This window comes from Poecilia formosa, unplaced genomic scaffold (assembly GCF_000485575.1).
Source record: "Poecilia formosa unplaced genomic scaffold, Poecilia_formosa-5.1.2 Scaffold20, whole genome shotgun sequence".
Lineage (NCBI taxonomy): Eukaryota > Metazoa > Chordata > Actinopteri > Cyprinodontiformes > Poeciliidae > Poecilia > Poecilia formosa.
The window spans coordinates 2,452,699-2,465,528 of record NW_006799959.1 but is presented as its reverse complement, the minus strand read 5'-3'; the positions used below and the strand labels follow the sequence as shown (position 1 = coordinate 2,465,528).

Genomic DNA, 12,830 nt, shown 5'->3' with positions numbered 1-12,830 from the left:
GGATGGATGGATGGATGGATGGATGGATGGATGGATGGATGGATGGATGGATGGATGGATGGATGGATGTTAACTCTTCTTCTGCACTTTGGTATTTGCTGTTTTTGCAGTTTTGTCCCATCTTAAGTCCAGCCTTGGAGGAACTTTCAAATCCTTGAGTCTGAACATTATGTTGCACCTGTAACGACTTTGTTTAGTCTCGTCACTTTTGCCCAGAAAGGCCTAATCTGCTGGTTGTGTCTTTACGTTGGAGTGCACAGGCCCGGACAGGCCTGGGAGTCTGCGGCATTCAGGGCAGTGGGATTCTGTTTTCTCTGCCGCAGAGGGGCTGGCTGTAACAGCGAGCTGTTTGGATTCTCCTTCTGTCAATAAAGCCCGATTCCCGTGGTTTTCCTTGCGCGCTTTGTCCCGTCGTGTTGATGTCTCCGCGCGGAGTGATTGGTGGAGCCACCGTGAGAGCAGAGGCGACGTCGGAGCCGCCCGGCGCTCCCGCCAAGTGGATCTAGGTCACAGTTGCGCCGAGTTGTGAGTGGCGAATGAAAAATCAACGCGTGGATGCCGATCGCTGCCAGAGGTCCATTCAGGAACCAACGGGTTCAGGAGTTTCTGCAGCCGGAGTGAAATCAGTCACAGATTTACTGATCTGGAGAACAGATGTCTAGTTTTCAGTATAATTTACCCTAAAACCAGATTTGCAAATTCAGTGAAATTCTCCTTTTTCTTTTCTTATTGCAGCACTATCCAGTTATTCCTTATGCTTTCCTTCCAAGCAAACAGAATTTGAATTAGTTTTAAAGATGACCTAGTATGCTTCCGTGGTTAGAATAGGTCAAAACCTTTTCATTACATCTTATTGCACAAAATAATTTTCATATAATGAGCTTTTGAGTCAGTTCTGCCTATTTTGAGCTGTTTTAGGACTTCTGTCACTTTAAATCCATATAAGCTGCTGCTGGCCACATCCCTCAACTCAACGTTTAACTCGCATGTAAAAATGACTGCAAACAGATGTGCAATTTTACAACTGAATGTATTTGAGAAGAGGCGCTCGAGCCTCCTGCACAACCAACAAAGAATCTGGATGGTAAGTCAACAATAAAACACTTGTCTTTTCCAGCAGCAATTATGGAGTGGTTAATCCAGCTGACCAAATGTGCTGGAGCTCAGCCTGGGTTGCTAGGTAACAGTGCAGCGCTATCCAACTGATTGTGACTGAACATCCAGGGGGTTTTTGAAATGACTTGTTTTTCAGACACGAAAAATTATTAACTTATTGCCAAATCAGGGCAAATCAGTGGTTTTTTAAGCACTCGGTCTGTTTTTAGAAGCAGTTGAGACCCAAATGGAAGTACAAAAATGCACAAAATGTGAAGTTTGAACAAAAAGTCCCCTTTAAACAACAGTTTTCTGAAAGATTTTCTTTAGTCTTTGGCTCATTTTTCTCTCATTTTCAAACACAGGATCATTTTCTGTGGAATGTTTTTAGTTTACTAAAGGGATAGTCCAAATATTTCAAAATGAGGATCTCTTGAGAGGTTATGACAAGTAAATATCTTTATTTACATGTCATAAATAAAGAGTAAGAGTTTGCTGCTCCTAGTTTTACTCAACTGGAACTGGACTCTTTGGATTGAACACAGATGCAAAAAAAGCATGAAATCTAACCGACTGATTCAAACAGTACAAAGAAGTAATTCTCAGTTGTGGGATGGAGGTTTGGTTTGTGCATGGAGGAGGTTTATGGCCCACATTTTCATGTACACATGGCTTATAAATCTGGAGAACACAATCCTTGTGAGCATTTCTGGCTCTGTGCCGACAGTTTAGTGCATTTGGTTCTTTTGATGCTTTTCAGGCTCGTAGCACTGAACTTTGTCACATCATGCGCTTTGACTCGATTTCCTCCGTTTAAACTCGGCCGTGAGGACTGATATCACTCGTTATCCTCGGCAGAAAGGTTTGCTCTCTCTCACTGACATACGCAGCAGCGCCTGTGCATGTCAGTGTCACATCTTCTGAAACTTTTACACATTTTAAAGTATTTTAAAAAGTGATAGAGCAGCACGATTTGGGAAGTGATTGTAATTTGGAATGAAAGTGATGCTTTAAAGTTATTTCAGGTAAAAATCTGAAAAGTGTGGCATGCGTTTGGTAGTAATTTGTAATTTGAAGAAATAAATCATCAATCAATCACCCATATAGGAAATGTGTGTGTATATAAAGATAATAAAAATATATTATCTTTGTAATGATACAGCACTCTACTGAATTAATGTACTTTACTATACCTTAGTAGAAAATTATGTTAAAATAAATCTTTTTGCAAACTTGCAGGTAATATATTGTTTTGGATTTGCCCCAATTTTCAGACTTTTATTTGGAAATGGTAAAATCATCAATTTTCCCAGAAATCACAATAAGAGCCATTGAAGGTGTAAAAGCTGAAGTCTTATTTTTAGATTTTTTGTTTTTCCAAGAACTGAGCTCTTGCTAAATGTTCTTGCATTTAAAAGCCGCAAGTGCTGCAAACCTGCAGGTTCCTGTTTATATCTGGCATTGAGTTTTATCCCCCTGTAAAAATAACTGGCATCCTCACCTGAACTTTGACCTTTTGTTTCATGTTTTCCACTCTCATCTGTTCTGCTGCCAAGCTTAAATAGCAGCTCAATAACAAAAGGTGTGATTAAAGGCCAGGCTGTGTGATTTTAAGGGTAACCCGTGCTTCCCTGAGGCTTTGCTCACATTAATGAGTGAAATCATCACAAAGTCATCCTCCAGAGAGACAAACAGCAGATTTCAGAGGCTTTCCAGGGACGATAAGAACAGATGTTTCTGATTTTCATGATACTTCTAAAGATAACGAGGTATTTGTTGATTAGGAACTCTTGCAGGACCCTTTCATATCTAAATCCTCTTGTACAGTAAGTAAGCAGATTCTTTTGTCTCTGGTCTTTAAAGTAGAGCACACCCTAAAGAAATGAAACCTTATCTGTCTGCGGATGTAAACACTCACTGATGAGTCGCTTCCTATCGTTCGGATCCGCTGGTATCGGGTCGAGACGTTTAGATGTCACGTTAATGAAAAGAAAGAACTCCCGGCTCTTTTTGTTTTCCTGCGACAAACAGATAGAATAACGAACACGGCCTCAGGTTATGGCAGCAATCTCATCGCTGTGTGAATTATTTTGCCTTTTTTAAATTTCCTTTGCAGCGCCTCTAATTTCCTTCAACCTTTTCCTCTCTGCAACTGCTGCACTCACAGATTTCCTACTGAAGTTATCCAAAACACATGTCGAGTGAATGTGTTCTTTTCAAGTGCCAGGGCTTGTTGAATTTCTGCAACTGTCAGAACAAACTGGAGTTATTTTTTGCTAAAGTGAGCTACGTAAATTGAAATATTTACGCATTTATTTCGCTTATCCATCAACCGACAGCAATTAGACTTTAAAAAGTAATAAATCTGACAAAAAGTATGAAAAACCAAAAGATTTGACCTCTGCAAAAACATTTATCTTGCAGATTTTGATTTGTTTTTATTATGTCTGCCTTGTAGGAGCCACAGATATTACTGCTCATGGCAGCAGGAAGACGGGAAAGAAGAGGGGGAGTCATTAAAAATCATAAATTAAGTACATTTATTTCAAGAAAATGAGAAAATAACTCATAATGAACAGAGGCTTAGAGTTGAAGGTTTACCTTGAGTCCTTTCTCTCCCTCAGGCTGATTGTTTTTTGCATTTCCAGTGCAGAAACAAAATGCCACTAAGGGAAAATTAATCCGGCATTGTTGCTTCTCCTTAATGCTTCCTGCAGCTTCAGTCTAATATGAGGGGAACTAAAACAACTCCAAGTCATTTCCAGTATTTTATAACTAGGATTTGCGACTAACAGAGTGATGCGTAATTGTGAAGTGAAAGAAAAACAAAACATGGATTTCAACATTTCTACAAATGTAAATCTGTTCAGCTGAATCAATACTTGGTACGTCTATCGGTTTATAACATCTGGAGATTGTTCATCATTTTCTGTCTCCAACAGAGTTGGGTAGTAACTACTTACATTTACGTCAGTAACTTTCTGAGAAAAAATACTTTTGCTGTGTTGTTGTTTGTACTTTTACTTGGCTCATTTTATTATAATGTATCGCTACTCTTACTTTTTACATTTCTGGATTTTCTACCCGCTGTGAGTAACTTCACTTAATGAAGAACAAATATAATATATAAATTACCAGAGACACAAATTACATTTTTTGGTAAAGTTTCATACTGAAAGAAATTGATTTGATACAATTTCACTTTTTCCCTATTTTGTCATTTTATAATTATGGTATTTTATAGTAATTATGTTCATTTTGGACATTAAACAACCACAATTTCCTCATAACTGTATATTTGGTCCAGCTGATGATCTAATTTTACATATTAAATGATGTTTGGATCTACAGGAAAGGATTAGGGGGAGAGGGGGAAAAAATCTGATTTTAATCTCTAATTCTAAATTTAATCTCACTTAGCAATGTCAGAAATCTGAGGAAAAATCAGAATTCTGAGAAATTCTCAGAATTCTGAAAAAAGTCAGAATTCTGATATTGAAGTAAGAATTCCAATGTTTTTTCAGAATTCTCAGAATTTCTCAGGATTGTTACTTAAATCTCAGAATTTTAATCACAATTAGTCAGAATATGTTTTTTTGTTTGTTTTTTTAAGTGGCTCTAATTGTCTTCCGTATTTGATCAGTGAAGTTTTTGTTCCTTAAAATACCAAAACTTCCATTTAACTTCATATTCTGGTCCATCTGATTATGTAATTTTTTTAAAGTATTAAATGATTGATAATTTGATCAGTTACTTTTTAGTAACTGATCAGTTAGACTTTTTACCAAATACTTTTTACTCTTGTGTAATTTCTTGGATGGCTGCGTTTTACTCTTACTTGAGTAAAAATATGCTGAAGTAGTCGTGCTACTCTCTGCCAACCTCTGCTGAATTTATATCTTATGTAACTTGAGAATAATTTGTCCAGCTGCATTTTGAGTGTATTTTAAGAACAGCTGGTTACTGATGTCTAGGGAAGAAAAGTGTGTGAACATGTTGCAGCAGTGTGATTCTGGTTAAAAGTGGACCCCGTTGGGTCTCCCCCTCAGAGGCGGTGTTGGTTTACCCCCCCGTTGAGCGGCGGCGGGGGGTGATTGACTGGAGACGCGCTGCAGATGCGCCCAGCATGCACCAACATGTTTCTGTGTGCAGTCTGAATACCGCTGTCAGATCCTCTAAAGCGCTGTGCAGATCCTGTCATCACTGTAACCAGAAACTGGTTGTGTTCATACTTGTAATCTCGCCCCTCCCCAACCCGCTTCTTAATGCCGCACTACAACCATCGCACAAGTCGAGACCTCCTTCTTGTTGAATCGGTGTTTTGTGTCTGACGTTTCGCCCTCTCAGCAGAAAGTGATGAGTAACTGTGTGATGAGAGTGTGTGTTTTTAGTAGTCTGCTTGCAGGAGTGTTGTTATCTGGGAGAGGAAGGTCGTAAAAACTCGTGTCATCTGCTGAGTCGTCGATGTGGTTTCTTTTTCATCTAAGCTTTGTGCATAAATCTGTCAAAAACTGGATAATTAAAAGCAGCAAGGAGACACAAAACAGAAAATAAAATGTTTGTTGTTGTTTTTTTACATTAATTTCTAAGTAATGTGCTGTGTTTCCATTGACCACAAAATTGTGCAAATTGGACTTACGAAAATAATTTCCTTACACGCCAATTTTAAAAAGTTACATTTTCGATAAATGTGATTTTTTTTGCACTGGATTGAGGTGGTTTTTCTTCAACGGTGAATTAGGACCATTGCAGATAAACTTTTACCAAAAAAATTCTGATATTTTCTAGAAAATATGACGATTTTCTACTTTTGGAACTCAGAAAATGTCCTTGTTTTTGGCAGCAATAAGCCGTCGGATTTTTGAGCTGAATCAAAATCGGTTTCATGAAACTGCAGTGAAAACACTTTTTTTGTGTCACATGAGTCCCGTGATCAACAACCAGATGTTACTACTGCCAGAAATGACAAAGAAGACGACAGGAAGTAGTTGGACGACAATGGAGTGGCTTGTTTTTTAATAATTTATCATGCAAAAAATCTTATTTTATTTTGCATAATTATGTATTTCCATCATTTGCAGAATATAAACAAAGTTTTGCACACATTTGTAATGGTTGCACAACTAAATACCCACTAGAGAGTGGCGTACACACGGTTTGGTATCTGTCAATTTATTTAAATTTTACTTATCTAACTATAAAGTCATTTCTAAGCACTGCAGAAATATCCATTGCTTTTCAAAATCTGAGAGTTTTGAAAAAAAAGTCTGAAGTATAACAGGTTTGGCTGTGCAATTTATGGTGTCGAGACAGATTTTATTCACCAACATTCGGATGTCAGACGGGAAATCTCACAGAACCTCTAAAAACCAAACATCAGTTCACAGTAAACAAACATGGCTGATGAAGAAGAAATCTGTGGAATATTTAATGTAAAAAAACCAATACAAAGATACAAAACTGGAGTAGCGTCAGAGTTTAGAGTTTGAAGGATTTCTCTTTTGTCTTTTGTTCCACTGGCAGATTATTTAACTTAAAACATTTTTCCCATGTTATCAATGAAAATTCCTCAAATAAAACTAGAACTTTTTCATCCATATTAAGGACTTAAAGGTTTCTGAAAAGCTACTTGTATGTTCGTTTTGTCTTATTTCAAATATACTAAGATATTTTCACTACCAATCAAAACAAAAATACCTGGTAATATTTTGTGTTTTTGCAGTGTAGTTATGTTCATTTGATGTTCAGAAACATGTAAGTGAGAATAAACTTAATTTTTAAGGAGGGTAAAACTTTTTCAAGTTGCTTTATTTGCTAAAAATAGCAGAAGTTCAAACCCATAATATTTCTCCAAGTCGAGCACATGGAGAACGTTTTGGATCCGGATAATCCTCTTGTTCTGGGCTTTAACCTTGAACTTTGATGCTACGCCTGTCTGGATTGAGCGTCGTTTATTTCTCTGGTGTTTTGGGGGTCAGACAGGTCAACCGATCCATTTGACACCCAGTCGGGGGGGTTCAGCTCGTTAGCCACGTTTTTTCCATCCCTCTCTTTGAAACGCCACTGCCTCCCCCACGGCGCACCCAACCGTTAGAATTAGCCAGAGGTTTACGAGCGTGAAAGCCGACACCGCAGCCACCCCGGCGCTCTGATTGGGATCAGGCGACGTCAGGCGGGAACATGGGCCTACAGGATGGAGGTCGCCCCGCGACCCGGTGACTCAAAGTTCACACCTCCTTCCTTGACAGAGACCTCCGAAACGTTTCAGTGACGCCAGGAAAAAAGTTTAAGTATCGCTTGAAACATTGAAGCAAAACTAACTATTTTTTTATATTGAATTCAATGAAATAATTACACAATGGGAAACAGATTGAGGCATTTTATTATTTTGTTGACGTTGATGAAGGTACAATGGCTTCATTGTAGATATAAAGAGATTTAGAGTCATTTAGAGCTGCTTTGAACAATAACAAAAGTAAGATGTTTGTGACTGATGATTTTAACAATGACTGTTTCAAAATGCAATTTCTGTTACTGGTTTTCACAGTTGTTGACGGCATGATGTGTTTGGTTTTTTATGTTAAATGTGCTCCACGAATAAACTCAATAGATTTATTAAGTCCTGCCAAAAAACGTAAAGTCAAAAATGTTCAACTTTTCAAACTTGGAAATTGCCACTTTTTTTCTAGATAATTACCGAGATTGATGTCAAAGTGAGTGTTTTGCATGACTTTTTCAACTTTTCAGCAATAGTTATTTTTCTGTTGTTGTTGTTTTGTTTTTGTTTTTTGGGGGTTTTTTATTTCAGTTTTTTTGGCAGACACTTTCTACTTTTTCGGAAATTTCCATGATGTAATTCTAGAAAATTTGAGATTAATCGAAAAAATAAATGAATACAATTTTTCTTACAAATGTTTGACTTTTCAAAAATGCAAAAGGAATGCAAAATAATAATTGACTGTCATACCATCACAAACGTAAACATGGCGTTTGCTTAGCTCTCCTGAGACGTTAACTGAAATCATGCAGATGAGAATAAAACAAAGTTCTGGTGTGAAGCTTTACGGTGTGGAAACGCATCATAAAGCAAATGTTGAATTTTCTAAATCATGTTTATCTGGGATAATTTTGTCTGATATTTATGCACATGTTAAATCATGGGAGTATTTCATTTTAAAGTAAGTAAAACCCAGACCAAATGGTGGTGATTCAGTTTTCCAGCACATTTCATCATTATCTTGACTCACTTTAGATAAAGTTGAAGCTGTTGGATTATGTGTACCGTCCTCCAGAAGCTGGATCAACATCTTCTAACCAAACTCCACGCTGTTTTTCATCTTGCCGGCCTTTAGACTGAAGGCTTTCATAGCTGTTTCACACCATGATAAGACTTTCTGTTGTTCTTCTGTATGCATGTTATCAGAATCTGTTCCGGGAAGCCAGATAGCACTTCATATCACACTGGTCTTTCACATTTTCTTCCAGCTCAAAAACACACCAGCAGCAGCTTTTCAGGGGGGAGCGTAGAAACCTTTTCTGTTTAGAAGCTGCAACTCATTTTGTTTCGCTCTTAGCAACTCCAACGAGCCTTTTAGAGCGAGCCACACGGACGGGAACATAAACATCCCCTCCGACATGAATAAGTGCTTTGTGCAGTGGAATAAGCAGCTGAAATCTGCTTTAAACAGAGTGAAACAAAGGAGCTGGAGAAAGGTGGGGGTTCGTTGAGGTGTGTGTTGTTGTTTTTTCTGGGATTTAGAGCCATCAGTCACTCCGTTTCTGCAATCTGGAGCACATTCCATGAATCCCACTGAGTTTTGTTCCTCATAACCTACATCAGCGACAAGGTGGAGTCCTGCTCTGTGGAGCAGCTCATCTGCACTGCAAAACACAGGAGCTTAACAGGTATTTCTGGTCCAGTTTCTAATGCAAATACCTCAGGACACTTGAAATAAGACAAAACTAACTTACAGGTAACTTTTCAGCAAGAAATAGGAGCTTGTTTTAAATCAATAATTCCTTAGCATTGATGGATAAGAACTAGTTCCATTTGCAAATTATTTCAATAATTGGAAAAATGTTAGGAATTGAATAATCTGTCAGTGAAACCAGGAAGGAATTATTTACTTAAATGGGATTTATTATGTAAAATTCACATTTTTTGAACATTTTTGTACCTCCGTTTTTTAGCTTATTGCCAGTTTTTGGCATTAAATTAAGTTAATTTGACAGTTAATGTTTTTTGATAGCTGTAAAATGAGCTGTTTCAAAAACCTCCCACAATGTAGTGTCACAAATCAGCAAGCATTGCCCGTTACCTAGCAACCTCAGCCAAGACCAGCCCGTTACCTAGCAACCCAAGCTGAGCTCCAGCAGCTGGTTTTACCGCTGTACAATGGCTGCTAGAAAAGACAGGTGTTTTGTTGTTGACTTACCATCCAGAAACCACTTGCTGCATTCTTTGTTGGTTTTGCAGGAGGCTCCACTTCTGCTTTTCAAAGATGTGCGATTGCATAATTGCGCATCTGTTTGCAGCCATTTTCATGTGCGAGTGTAAACGTTGAGTTGAGGGGCGTGGCCATAAGCAGCTGATTTGGATTTAAATAAAACAGCTCATTCTGAACTGAGCATACTAAAATCTCATTAATATAAAAATGATTTTGTGCAAAAAAAAAAAAACATTTAAAACAAGCTCCTGCATCTTGCTGACAAGTTACTTGCACTTTAGTTTTGTCTTATTTAAGTGTACTAGGATATTTGCATGAGAAACTGGACAAAAGATACTTGGTAAGATTTTGTGTTTTTGCAGTGTATGAAGGTTCCCATGCATACTGTCTGGATTTAGCCTGAATGTAGGTGGAAGAATGGAGATATTTACATTTCTTCCTCAGACTGTCTAACAGAGATCAAAGGTCAGCAGAGTGAAACATCTTTTCTAAATAACGTCTCATCTTACAGAGCGAAGCTGTCATGCTCTGTGGATTCCTGCTAGAGGTTTTCATTTTCTCTCAGATAATCCCAAACATGTGCGTGTCTCCGCCGCACCGTGTTTGAGCAAAGTTTCGCTTGTTCCACATGTTCTGGTTTTATTTAGCCTCCCTGTTATGGTCGCTCTTATTAGACTCACCTGGTCTCTGTTTGCTGATCCAGACTCATGTTGTTTTTATTCTGCCTGCAGTGCAGAAACACAAAATCTTACCAAGGATTTTTGGTCCAGTTTCTACTGCAAATATCATTTTACATTTGAAATGAGGTAAAACTAACTTTTCAGTAAGATACAGGAGCTTGTTTTAAGTCAGTAATTCCTTAATATTGCTGAAAAGTACGGGCAGATTAATTCACTTCTTACAAAAGCAGAAAGAGGACGATACCGCAGAGCATTCTGGGTAAATACAACCAAAACAAACGTGTGTACTTCTTAGAAATAAAGTTGAACATCTTCTCACATCAGTCTGTCCTTCAGGATTTTTAATTGCTTCTGTGATTTTGTGGCGCTAATTTAGTAATATTTTCAAGGAAATTTGCTAAATTTGCACATATGAATGACCATAATGTGATTTTGCTAGTCGCCATATCGATCACAGACTATAATCTGAAATCAAGAAAGGCTGAAGCAACAGCGTCGTAAAGTAGGAAATACCGCCACCTGCAGGTGGGAGTTAGCATCACTTAAACCCAAACTTGATTACCTTTTTTGCAGAAAATTTCCAATAAACTCACAATTATGCATTAACACAACAAAAACAGAAATCTGTGGAGCCACGATCATAAAAAACGGGAGGGACTAATTGATATAGTTTGTCATCTGGAGTCCAGAAGACCACAAAAAAAGCTGTGGTGGGCCAGATTTAGCCCCTGGGCCTTTAGTTTGACACACATGCACTGCAGGGGGTAATGGCATGTGGTTTTTAGAAATCCTCCAACTGTTAAAATCCAACACTAATCCATTTTTGTTCACATTTTGTGAAGAAGGAAACTGTCTCTTTCAGAGGTTTTCATGTCGTTTCCTGTACTGGTTATTGGTGCAGCGCCCCCAGAGGCCAGGAGGGGAACAGGTTTTTCAATCGGTTTGGTTTGTTTGACAGTGCAGTGGGAAATCGAACTGCAGCAGCTGAAAATGTAACAAACATTGTAATTCTGGTCTCCAATCAAACCGAGCCTACTGGACTATCTGGTGTGCAGACACCAGATGATTCACACAGAATCAAAACGAGTCAGATAAGACGAGTCCGGTCTTCTGGGTTTCTTCTTTGATGGATTTCCAAACATGTCCCAGTGAGAGGAGACGATTCCTGTCCTGGAAAGCCGGTGGGATCAGTCAGACTGCTGCTGAGGAGAGAGGGAGCCTGGGTTTCCTTCCTGAACCTGTTACCCCCGTGACATCATATCACACAGGCAGAAAACAAAGACTGAATGGATGCTATCACACACATTTAGATGAACACTTGGGAGCACAGCAGAGGCCTCAAAGCCTGCAACAAAACCCTAAAATACTAAATTTCAAGATATTTTATGCACAGTTTATTAATTAAAGGTGAAATCCTGCAGAATTTTTGGTTAAAACATGTCTGCTTTTAATTCAGTGGGTAGAAAATCCAGAAATTTTACTCAAGTAAGAGCAGAAATACTTTATAATAAAGTTACTTAAGTAAAAGTAAAAAGTACAACGTTGGAAAAAGAAATCAAAATAAGTTCCTCAGGTAAATGTAACTAGTTACTGCCTAACTCTGCAGCCAGGTACTGAAAAACGTTAACTTGTATGTATTTTTCTTGAAGCTGAAGCCTTGCATGTTGCAGCATGTCAGAAATTTGTCAATCTGCAGAAAAATCATGATGAGAACAAAAGCTGGAGTCAGATCGTTGTTTGAACGAGAGCTCATGTAAGAGAGCCGCAGACTGAGAGGATCCACTGACGGAGGTAATTAGTCTCATCTCAACACAATAAAACGATAGCGTCTTTTCCCACAGGTAGCTCGGCGCGGCAGCGGAAAGGGAAATGCACGTAATTTTGCGATAGGAAGAGAACACCCTGCAGTTTTCTGCACATTGTGTTTTTTTCCCTCAGTGTTGTGGAGCAAGGTGCCGATGGGATGGGTCTGATCTGTAATTAGTTTGTGTGGAAATGAGCGGAGTCATTTCCTCTGAATCAGGACGAGGGGTAATGGGTCACTCAGGGACCTTCGCTGGGGCCCAGCTACGTGGCTCAGTGACCCGGCCGTGAGGTCAGGCTGCTATTAGGCTGAATGTAGGTCAGATATGGACGAGCTGTAATGACTTCGCTCATTTTCATCTCCTTCTCACATTTTCTGCTTTTGTTCTGTAAGAGATGAACTCTGTGAACTTGTGGCGCTCGTTTGGCTGCATATGTCAAAAATATTGATGAATTCAAGAAAATATAGATGCAGCTGATGCATTAAACGATAAATTCAACGAGTAAATTCTCTTTCAGTACTTGAAGTATTTTTAAAAGCAAGTAACAATGTTAATGTGGTACTTTTACTTTTACTAGAGTATACTTTTGCTTATCTGTACTTTTACTTAGTGTTTGACAGAGTTGGGTAGTAACTAGTTACATTTACTCAGTTGCCTTTACCTAATAACCTTTTTTGAAAAAAAATTACATTTACGAGTATTTTTACTGTGCTGCACTTTTTAGTTTTACTTGAGTAATTTTATTATGAAGAATTTCTACTCTTCAGTAAAATTTCTGGATTTTCTACCTGCTGAATGAAGAA

General features: G+C 38.4%; 1 protein-coding gene across 6 annotated transcripts in view; it reads left to right on the top strand.

Annotated features, from left to right (window-relative positions):
- mmp11a (matrix metallopeptidase 11a) overlaps positions 1 to 12,830 on the top strand; it is a 31,880-nt gene that overhangs the window by 5,003 nt on the left and 14,047 nt on the right. The gene's annotated exons all lie outside the window — the stretch shown is intronic.